Source organism: Salmo salar, chromosome ssa14 (assembly GCF_905237065.1).
Source record: "Salmo salar chromosome ssa14, Ssal_v3.1, whole genome shotgun sequence".
NCBI lineage: Eukaryota > Metazoa > Chordata > Actinopteri > Salmoniformes > Salmonidae > Salmo > Salmo salar.
This window is the reverse complement of record NC_059455.1, coordinates 37044637-37055919: the sequence shown is the minus strand read 5'-3', so window position 1 is coordinate 37055919 and position 11283 is coordinate 37044637.

The following is an 11283-nucleotide window of genomic DNA, read 5'->3' as shown; positions in this document are numbered from 1 at the left end:
CACTATCTGAAATGGTAAATAACGGTGGCGCGCATGGCGCATTTCGTGACAAAAAAATTCTAAATATTCCATTACCGTACTTCGAAGCATGTCAACCGCTGTTTAAAATCAATTTTTATGCCATTATTCTCGTAAAAAAGCGATAATATTCCGACCGGGAATCTGCAATTAGCTAAACAGCCGAAGGAAAATACTGCACGGGGTCGAATCGGGCACGCGCCTAATTCCATTGTCCTCTGATGGGCCACTTGGAAAAGGCGATAATGTGTTTCAGCCTGAGGCTCCCTCGTCATCGTTCAGGTTTTTCCCGGGCTCTGAGAGCCTATTGGAGCCCTAGGAAATGTCACGTTACAGCTAAGATCCTGACTCTTCAATACACAGAAGCAAGAACAACAACACCTTGTCAGACAGGCCACTTCCTGCATGAAACCTTCTCAGGTTTTTGCCTGCCATAGGAGCTCTGTTATACTCACAGACACCATTCAAACAGTTTTAGAAACTTTAGGGTGTTTTCTATCCAAAGCCAATAATTATATGCATATTCTAGTTACTGGGCAGGAGTCGTAACCAGATTAAATCGGGTACGTTTTTTATCCGGATGTGAAAATACTGCCCCCTAGCCCAAAGAAGTTAAGAAGCACGGTTTGGCGAGTCATTGACACGACCTTCGCCTCCCGAGCCCGTTGTGGAGTTGCAGCAATGAGACAAGATCGAAAAAGGCGGTAAAATATAAATGTTATAGAATTACCATATTATTGAATGTTAATTACCTCTACCATAAGCTGCCTCCAACATCATTTTGGAGGAATTAGTAATATGTCCAACCGGCCTTACAACCGCAGGCATTGTGTGGGTGAGCGGTTTGCTTATGTCAACATTGTGAATAGAGTGCCCCATGGTGGGGCTATTATTTATGTAACCTTTATTTAACCAGGCAAGTCAGTTAAGAACAAATTCTTATTTACAATGACGGCCTACCGGGGAACAGTTGGTTAACTGCCTTGATCAGGGGCAGAACAACAGATTTTTACCTTGTCAGCTCAGTGATTCAATCCAACAACCTTTCAGTTACTGGCCCAAAGCTCTAACCACTAGGCTACCTGCCGCCCCAGGGTTATGGTATGGGCAGGCATAAGCTACGAACAGAATTGCATTTTATTGATGGCAATTTGAATGCACAGAGATACCATTACGTAATCCTGAGGTCCATTGTCGTGCCATTCATCAGACGTGATGCATATCTGGATTCCCAGTCATAAGAGCCTTATGATTTTTTTTCAACTGACTGATTTCCTTACATGAACTGTACCTCAGCAAAATCTTTGAAATTTTCGCATGTTGCGTTTATATTTTTGTTCATTATAGATTTCCACACTGAGGTTGGAGTAATACTGTGAAATTTGATAATGATCATGCCCTTTTAGAGCTGTAAGAGCTGTTGCCTTCTTTGGCCTACCTAGTGACATCGCCAGTATGGTAAATGAGTTAATAGACCATTAAGAAGGAAAGTTCCAAACCTCTCTGCCAATCACAGCTGGTTTTCCCTTCCACACTCAGACAACTCCCAGACAGACCTAGAAAAATTATTGCTTGAGAAATTGCTAAGCTATTTTTGTAAAAAAAATATATCTACCAATTCAATTGTAAACTATCACAGTAAGGTACTTGATTGTTACCCAGAAATGATTTGATATTGCGAAAAAAAAACGTCCGCCTTGGACCTATAAGCTCTACTTGGTTGAGAGCAAAGTACATGGCAGTGTTTTGTACCTACGAAGCTGAACGGTAAGGCGAAGGTAAATAAAACCTTCAAGACAAGACCTAGCTGAGTTCCACCATTTGGGAAACACAGCTATAGAGATGCACAATAGGAACCTCTCAAAGATAAATATATACTGTTTTTGTCTATGTCGACCTAGAATGCTGCAGTCGATATAAGGACAGGTGAGGAGGACAGGTGGGGAGGTGAGCTGATACCACACCTAGAGACAGTTACCTGACACCATGGCAACGGAAGGGGACAGATCTCAAAACATTGTCCACCTGTCACAGCCAGGTCATGTGGAAGATGAGCCTTCAGGTCCTGATAGTGACACCTACAACCACTAACAGATCCCCTCTCTCACCACATGAGGGCAGTGTGGGATAACATTTGGTAGAATGGACTTCAGCTCTAATCCAAAGTGATCCGAACCATGACATCCTATTAGACATGATACAGCATTTATGTATAAACATGGACAAATTTGACATTTTTATAACTGTGTTACTTAAAATACCACATTTCTGATTAACCTTTTAAAGAATCCCCATTTTGCCTCTAATTGTAATGCATAGTTGTAATAATGCCATATGGGATGGGAGGACTGGGGATGATGATGCTTTCAGTGATCATTGGCATTTTAGTCAAAATTGACCCTCTTCTTCTTATAAACTACAGATAAATGTAGCTCATTGGTCCCAACGCAATGCTACACCAAATGACCAAAAGTATGCTCGTCAAACATCTCATTCCAAAACTATGGGCATTAATATGTAGTTGGTCCCCCTTTTGTTGCTATAACTCCACTCTTATGGGAAGGCTTTCCACTAGATGTTGGAACATTGCTGCTTGGACTTGCTTCCATTCAGCACTGATGTTGGGTGATTATGCCTGGCTCGCAGTCGGCGTTACAATTCATCCCAAAGGGGTTCGATGGGGTTGAGGTCAGGGCTCTGTGCAGGCCAGTCAAGTTCTTCCACACCAATCTCTACAAACTATATCTGTATGGACCTGGCTTTGTGCATGGGGGCATTGACATGCTGAAACAGGAAAGGGCCTTCCCAAACTGTTGTCACAAAGTTTGAAACACATAATTGGCTGTAGCGTTAAGATTTCCCTTCACTGGAACTAAGGGGCATAACCCAAACTATGAAAAACAGTCCCAGACCATTATTCCTCCACCTAATTTTACGGTTGGCCCTATGCATTGGGGCAGGTACCCTTCTCCTGGCATCTGCCAAACCCATATTTGTCTGTCGGACTGCAGGATATGAAGCGTGATTCATCACTCCTGGGGCGGCAGGGTAGCCTAGACCGTTGGACTAGTAACCAAAAGTTTGCAAGTTCAAATCCCCAAGCTGACATGGTACAAATCTGTCATTCTGCCCCTGAACAGGCAGTTCACCCACTGTTCCTAGGCTGTCATTGAAAATAAGAATTTGTTCTTAACTGACTTGCCTATTCAAATAAATAAACTCCAATGAATGAGTTTCCAGAGTCCAATGGTGGTGAGCTTTATGACGCTTGGCATTGCTTGGCACAATCTTAGGCTTGTGTTGCTGCTCGGCCATGGAAATCCATTTCAGGATGCTCCTGACTAACAGTTATTGTACTGATGTACAGTTTGGAACTCTGTAGTGAGTGTTGCAACCGAGGACAACATTTTTTTTTTATGCCCTACGTGTTTCAACACTCGCCGGTCCCGTTTTGTGAGCTTGTGTGGCCTACCACTTTGCGGCTGAGCCGTCTTTGCTCCTAGACGTTTCCAATTCACAATAACAGCACTTACAGTTGACCGGGGCAGCTCTAGCAGGGCAGAAATTTGATGAACTGACTTGGTGGCATCCTATGACGGTGCCATGTTGAAAGTGAGCTCTTCGGTAAGGCCATTCTACTGCCAATGTTTGTCTATGGAAATTGGATGCGCGATTTTATACACCTGTCAGCAACGGGTGTAGCTGAAATAGTGTCCAGATAAACTATACAGTATATACAAGTATGTTTTGAGCCTCTTCCGGTTCTCCTCAGAAACACAGTATTTCTGGGTAAATGGGAAATAGAAGTGGAGGACTAATTTCTTTGGTGCACCTTGTTTGAACTCCCCTTCTAATGTGGAATGACCATGTTCTACTGGACCAGCTTAGTACCTCAGTAATTCAGGTTAGGATAAACAAACAGCATTTTGTGGTGGCCATATTTGATAAACCGTTTGAAATGTCCATTCATTGACGCTTTCGACACCAGAACCATGCACTTTTCTCTGGTAGCTGTGCTTAGTGCATTAACGTTTGTTCCATTGTTGGTGTGCTAACCCAAAATCCTGGACTGAAAGACTTTGTGTGTTAAATTAAAATGATCTGCGTGTCTGTCTGTCTGCCAGTGTCTGTCCCCTGAGCTGTACTGTAGCTAAAGCCATTTCACAGTGCTGAGAGGCAGACCACTGCTGCCCATCTCTCTGACCTCACACCCAATGTCACAGCCTGTCCACCGGGACTACTACTGAAGAGAGGGGGGGGGGCTTTCTAGTTAGCTTTCTCTCAGCATACAGATGAGACAGGGTCCAGAGAGATGAGAGCAGAGAGAGATGGAGTGAGAGAGCAGAGAGAGATGGAGGAGAGAGAGGGGGAGCAGAGATGTCAACAGAGGGAGGAGAGAGATGGAGAGATAGAGCAGAGAGATGGTGAGACGGGGAGAGAGAGGAGCAGAGAGATGGAGAGAGAGGAGCAGAGAGATGGAGAGACAGGGAGAGAGAGGAGCAGAGAGATGGAAAGAGAGGGAGCAGAGGGAGAGAGAGGGAGCAGAGAGAGAGTGAGAGATGGAGAGAGAGAGAGTCGAGAAAAACTACAGAGGAGGGAAATGAAGGAACATAGGACTAGACATAACTTTTTCTCTCAACAATTGTGACCATTGGTGTCAATATAGGAACTGATAGCCCCATACATTACAAGTCCCTCAATGAATCATCATCATCATCGTCAGCACCTCAAACACTCACACTATAGCACCATAATAGCCCTACTAACTCCTACTAAACCAGGCCAGTGAGGCTGATGTTGACAGACCAAAATCAGTAGTTAGCTACTTTGATCTCAGTCTGAGTAGGTCAGACTAGTGGAGCCAAGCAGGACATCATTTCTATGCAGATGTTAGTGTTAGTCTGTAACCTCTTTCTCTCTTCTCTTCTCTCCACTCCTCTCCAAGCTTTCTCTCCTCTCTCCTCTTCTCTCCACTCCTCCAAGCTTTCTCTCTTCTCTTCTCTCCACCCCTCTCCAAGCTTTCTCTCCTCTCTCCTCTTCTCTCCACTCCTCCAAGCTTTCTCTCTTCTCTTCTCTCCACCCCTCTCCAAGCTTTCTCTCCTCTCTCCTCTTCTCTCCACTCCTCTCCAAGCTTTCTCTCTTCTCTCCACCCCTCTCCAAGCTTTCTCTCCTCTCCTCTCCTCTCTCCTCTTCTCTCCACTCCTCTCCAAGCTTTCTCTCTTCTCTCCACCCCTCTCCAAGCTTTCTCTCTCCTCTCCTTCCCTCCTCTCCTCCTTAAGGAAGAAATTATATGGAGATTGAGTTTTGGAATTCCCCCCCCCTCTCTCTCTGTCTTTCTAACACAAACTTTGTCTCTTGCTCTTTTATATTCTTACTGTCTCTGTCCTTCACTCTGTTCCCTCACTCTGTTCCCTCACTCTGTCCCCTCACTCTGTCCCCTCGCTCTGTCCCCTCGCTCTGTCCCTTCGCTCTGTCCCCTCGCTCTGTCCCCTCGCTCTGTCCCCTCGCTCTGTCCCCTCGCTCTGTCCCTTCGCTCTGTCCCCTCGCTCTGTCCCTTCGCTCTGTCCCCTCGCTCTGTCCCCTCGCTCTGTTCCTTCACTCTGTCCTTCACTCTGTCCTTCACTCTGTCCTTCACTACAGGGCCATATTTATCGTGGGTCCTTGGCACTCCAGGAAAATTGTAACATTGGAGTTGGACTAGGGAGAAAGCTACTCCGCTAGCAAGCACCTATCCTAAAAAGGTGTTCTACTCCGCTAGCCAGCACCTCTCCTAAACAGGTGTTCTACTCCGCTAGCCAGCACCTCTCCTAAACAGGTGTTCTACTCAGCCAGCACCTCTCCTAACAGGTGTTCTACTCTGCTAGCAAGCACCTCTCCTAAACAGTTGTTCTGCTCCGCTAGCCAGCACCTCTCCTAACCAGGTGTTCTACTCCGTTAGCCAGCACCTCTCCTAAACAGGTGTTCTACTCCGCTAGCCAGCACCTCTCCTAAACAGGTGTTCTACTCCGCTAGCAAGCACCTATCCTAAAAAGGTGTTCTACTCCGCTAGCCAGCACCTCGCCTAAACAGGTGTTCTACTCCTCTAGCCAGCACCTCTCCTAAACAGGTGTTCTACTCCGTTAGCCAGCACCTCGCCTAAACAGGTGTTCTACTCCGCTAGCCAGCACCTCGCCTAAACAGGTGTTCTACTCCTCTAGCCAGCACCTCTCCTAAACAGGTGTTCTACTCCTCTAGCCAGCACATCTCCTAAACAGGTGTTCTACTCCGTTAGCCAGCACCTCTCCTAAACAGGTGTTCTACTCCGCTAGCCAGCACCTTGCCTAAACAGGTGTTCTACTCCTCTAGCCAGCACCTCTCCTAAACAGGTGTTCTACTCCGCTAGCCAGCACCTCTCCTAAACAGGTATTCTACTCTGCTAGCCAGCACCTCTCCTAAACAGGTGTTCTACTCCGCTAGCCAGCACCTCTCCTAAACAGGTGTTCTACTCCGCTAGCCAGCACCTCTCCTAAACAGGTGTTCTACTCCGCTAGTCAGCACCTCTCCTAAACAGGTGTTCTACTCCGCTAGCTAGCACCTCTCCTAAACAGGTGTTCTACTCCGCTAGCCAGCACCTCGCCTAAACAGGTGTTCTACTCCGCTAGCCAGCACCTCTCCTAAACAGGTGTTCTACTCCTCTAGCCAGCACATCTCCTAAACAAGTGTTCTACTCCGCTAGCCAGCACCTCTCCTAAACAGGTGTGCTTTCCTCTTGGGTTGCCATGGTTTGGCTGGCCAGTTGGACATCGCTATCTGCAGATGGCTGGTTTGGAAAGTGTGCGTGCGTGTGTGTGTGTGAGAGTGAGAGTTTGTGTGTGTGTGTTCGTCAAGATGGCGCTGACCAGCTGTCTCTCACTGAATGAACAGAGTAACCAGCGCGATTACAGTTATAACCGACACACACATCTGTCCCCATGCCACCTCATCATGCTTTTATGCATTCACACCCCAGTGCAATGTCCTCAGCTTCGCTACAGCCAACCCCTCCATACTGGCATCGACAGGCCGGAGCCGTTTACTGGCACTCCATTGTCCTTACACCACAGGGATGGTGCGCAGTGTTAATGTACATCCACATCGTCTATGCATATTTACATTTATCACTTATAGTGCTGAATTAATGGTGTTAGCGTTAATATGTATTCTGTCATCTGTCATCTTGATACGATTCTTCCTGAGTCACTTCCAGTGATAGACTTCCAGTTTAGTCATTGCAGGTTCAATCAGTTTAGGAAGCTGTCGGCAGCATTCTCTCTCTCTGTCTCTGTCTCTTTGTGCCTGTCTGTCTCTCCACTTTGCTGTCTCATCCACTTTCTCTTTCTTCCCTTCCTTCTTTCCATCTCTCCACCTCCTTATCAAACCAGTGCTTTGTGCCTGAAAAGATCTCTCTCCTGTATGGAGTCAGTGATATTTGAGAGGCCTGCCTAACTACACAGGAAGATGTTAGAGAGCAGGGGCGATTGAACGGTACGTGTGTGTGTGCGTCCGTGAGTGTGTGAGTGAGAGACCCGCCAGGATTGTGTCGAGATTCGCTCCCCCGAATTGCTGAGTTCCTGCTGACAACTTCCTGGATTTAGTTGTGTAAGGCAACACGATCACGCTGCACCTTTTCCACTGACAAAGGTGCCATTAAACCAAATACTGCAGGTACAGGGGTTTCCTCTTAAATAAAAAGTGACAGCATTGTTCTTTGCTGTGAATGCATAGGTTTTCCCTTCCCACCTCCCCCTAGGCTTGTTCATTCAGGGGTTGTGAAGCCTGTGAGAGCAGACTTGTAATAGAAAGGGAACTGAGTGTATTATTGAGTGTATTTCAGGGGGCCTTTGTTATACGGAGCAGAGCTGCAGTTACACTATTCACCAGACGGTGGAGCTCATTCTCTATCCGACTGTCATCACCGTACCCCAATCCCAAACTGACCCCCAGCCCCTGGGAACTTCGTCTAGATGTGAAAGGATGGTAACAGCTCCAGCTTGCCCTCTGGAATGCTTACACCTTTCAAATCCTTTCAGATGTACGCAGCTGCTTATGGGCTGCAGGCTAGAGGTTGACTTGGAATTGGACTCAACACCACTTTGTCTGGTGGTGCTGGGAATAAAATACCACCACATCTTAGACATTGATTATAACAATGACTCCTGCACAATGGTCTACCCATTAGACAAAGAGTTTTCTGTATCAGTGGTGTAATGTAAACGCTAGAGTCATCTGTATCAGTGATGTATTTGAAGAACCTGCAGTGATATTAAAGCAATAAAGCACCATAGGCTGTGCTAGGGGAATAGAGCGTTGTGAGGAGTTTAATAAATACACAGCTAGGGGCGAGGTGCCTGTGCTGGAAGTGACAGGTTGTGCTGACTCTATCACACTCTCACTTTTCTCACCTGCAATGCTGATCCTAGGAGTCTTCAGCAGACTCAAGACCACACAGTCAAACAAAAGGTTGACATTTCATTTATTACACCAGTGTTCCCCAACTCCAGTCCTCCAGTACCCCCAACAGTACACATTTTAGTTGTAGCCCTGGACAAACACCTGATTCAACTCATTGAGGGCTTGATGATTAGTTGATAAGTTGAATCAGGTGTTTGTCCAGGGTTACAACATGTGTACTGTTGGGGGTACTGGAGGACCAGGGTTGGGAAACTATATTATGTGATAAGTAACTACTCTGAACCCTGTAGTCTCTATGTTTCCTCATCTAAGTCTCTAAAGATGACCTCTCGTAGCTGTGGGAAGTAGAGGTGCTGAGGCTGCTGCAGCACCTGCTGATAAATCACAATAAAAATAATAATAAGAAATATGGGAAAGGCCTGGACTGAAAGGCCTTTATTACTCCTGTATGAGTGGAGAGACATACTCCTCAGCAGAGCCATGTGACTTTAATAAATGGAAGACAAGTCACTTTAATAATGTTGACATATTTTGCATTACTCATCTCATATCTATATACTGTATTCTATTCTACTGTATCTTAGTCTATGCTGCTCTGACATTGCTCGTCCAAATATTTATCTATTCTTAATTCCATCCCTTTAGTTACGTTTGTGTGTATTGTGTGTATTTTTGTGAAATTGTTAGATATTACTTGTTAGATATCACTGCGCTGTTGAAGCTAGAAACACAAGCATTTTGCAACACCCACAATAACATCTGCTAAGGACGTGTATGTTACCAACATGATTTGATTTGATTAGATTAGGTGTTGCCCAGCCACAGGGGTCAGGCCTAATGACAAGCACACAACCACCCAAACAACAAACCCAGATGAAATATAGATTTTTCTCATGCCTTTGTCTCTAGTCTACCCTAGACTGATTGGTGTGTGTGTGTGTGTCTGTGTGTGTGTGTGTGTGTGTGTGTGTGTGGGGGGGGGGTTCAGATGTTGTAATCTCGTTCTGTGTGATTGGTTGGTAAACAGTAAGAATGGGGGAATGAAAGAGGGAGATTGGATGGCTGGTTACTCTGCTTACTGTTAGACACATTCTCCCTGGAGGAATGTGTGTGTGTGAAGGTTGTAAATGCAGAGAAGACATCTAATCACTTCTCTATTCAGCTCCATAATGGGCTGTTTTGTTACATCCCCTCTACAATGTCTCAATTTCCCCCTTGTGTGTGTGTGTGTGTGTGTGTGTGTGTGTGTGTGTGTGTGTGTGTGTGTGTGTGTGTGTGTGTGTGTGTGTGTGTGTGTGTGTGTTTGTGTTTGAGCGTCTGGAGGTAGGTGGCTGTCTGGTTTTGGCATCGCTGATTGCCGTTTTTTTGGGGGGGGGCACATACACATATATAATTTTTCTGTGCTAATGAAAGACATCAGGTTTCCTAACTGGCTATTAAAGGCGGATGATGGATGGATTGATGGATGGATGGATGGATGGATGGATGGATGGATGGATGGAGAGGGGGAGGATAAAGGGAGGAGAGAGGTGTCAATAAGCACATAAGCCTGAACACTTTCAGACTGCAGGGTGAGCTTCTGGTAATTCAACCACACACACACACACACACACACACATGAATCTTCTGTTGGAGCATAAAGCAACCCTAAGGAGCCAGTACTCGGGGAGACAGATTGCAGGAGATGTCTCCACCTTGACCATTGCTTTGATGAAGTGTTTTTGTGTGTGAACTTGCACAGGGGCATTTTGTGTGGGAGAGTATGTGTGTGTTTGTGTGTGTGTGTCAGTGGAGGCTGCTGAGGGGAGAACGGCTCATAATAATGGCCAGAATTTGATACCATTCCACTGATTGCACTACAGTCATTACCATGAGCCCGTCCTCCCCAATTAAGGTGCCACCAACCTCCTGTGTGTGTGTGTTTTGTGTGTGTGTGTGTGTGTGTGTGTGTGTGTGTGTGTGTGTGTGTGTGTGTGTGTGTGTGTGTGTGTGTGTGTGTGTGAGAGAGAGACAGTATACAGTATCATGAAAAGGTATGTAAAAATATTTTAATTGGCATTTTGGTTAGCCAGGTCACCCATGATACGAGTCAGTATTCGACGTCCATCCATGTCTGGCCACTAAGGGCAACAGTGAGCGCTGTTACGTTCAAGTAGGTTTCAGCTTCATTAGGGCATGGTGGATGGTGGATGGGTGTAAGCATCTGCCTTTGGTATAAAAAGTTACATGTTTGAATCCAGTGATAGAAAGTGTTTTTTTGCGACTTTTGTTTTAACCCTTACCTTTACCATTCAGAGTTAATGTCTAATCTTAAAAATGTGGAGTTAATGCCAAAGCTTAACCTTAAACTCTTTGAAATTTGACATTTGAGAAACATGGATGAACGTCTAATTCTGACGTGAGACTGTGAGAGCTAGTTGAATTTTGTAAATGCCAGAAAGAGTTGTACTGTATATAGTTTTACGTTTTACGTTCAAAGGTATGACAGGTATGTCAACCCTCTATACTTAGGGTTGAGGCTCGATAGTCTACACTACATTTTCTCTCTCTCTCTCTCTATCTCCCTCTCTTTCTCTCCCTCTCTCTTTCTCTTTCTCTCTCTTTCTATCTTTCTCCCTATCTCTTTCTCTCCCTCTCCTTACCTCTCTCTTCCCCTCTATCTCCTTCTATGTCAGTCAGTCTGAAACTCTTCTAGTTCACAGGGCTCAAACTCGGCAGAGTCATTAGAAGATAATAATTTGTTTCCCATTTACATTTCTGTAATTAGTGAGGAAGGTAAACCATTAGAATATTATCCATAATTCATTGTTGACTCTCGTTCATTAGTTAGAGATG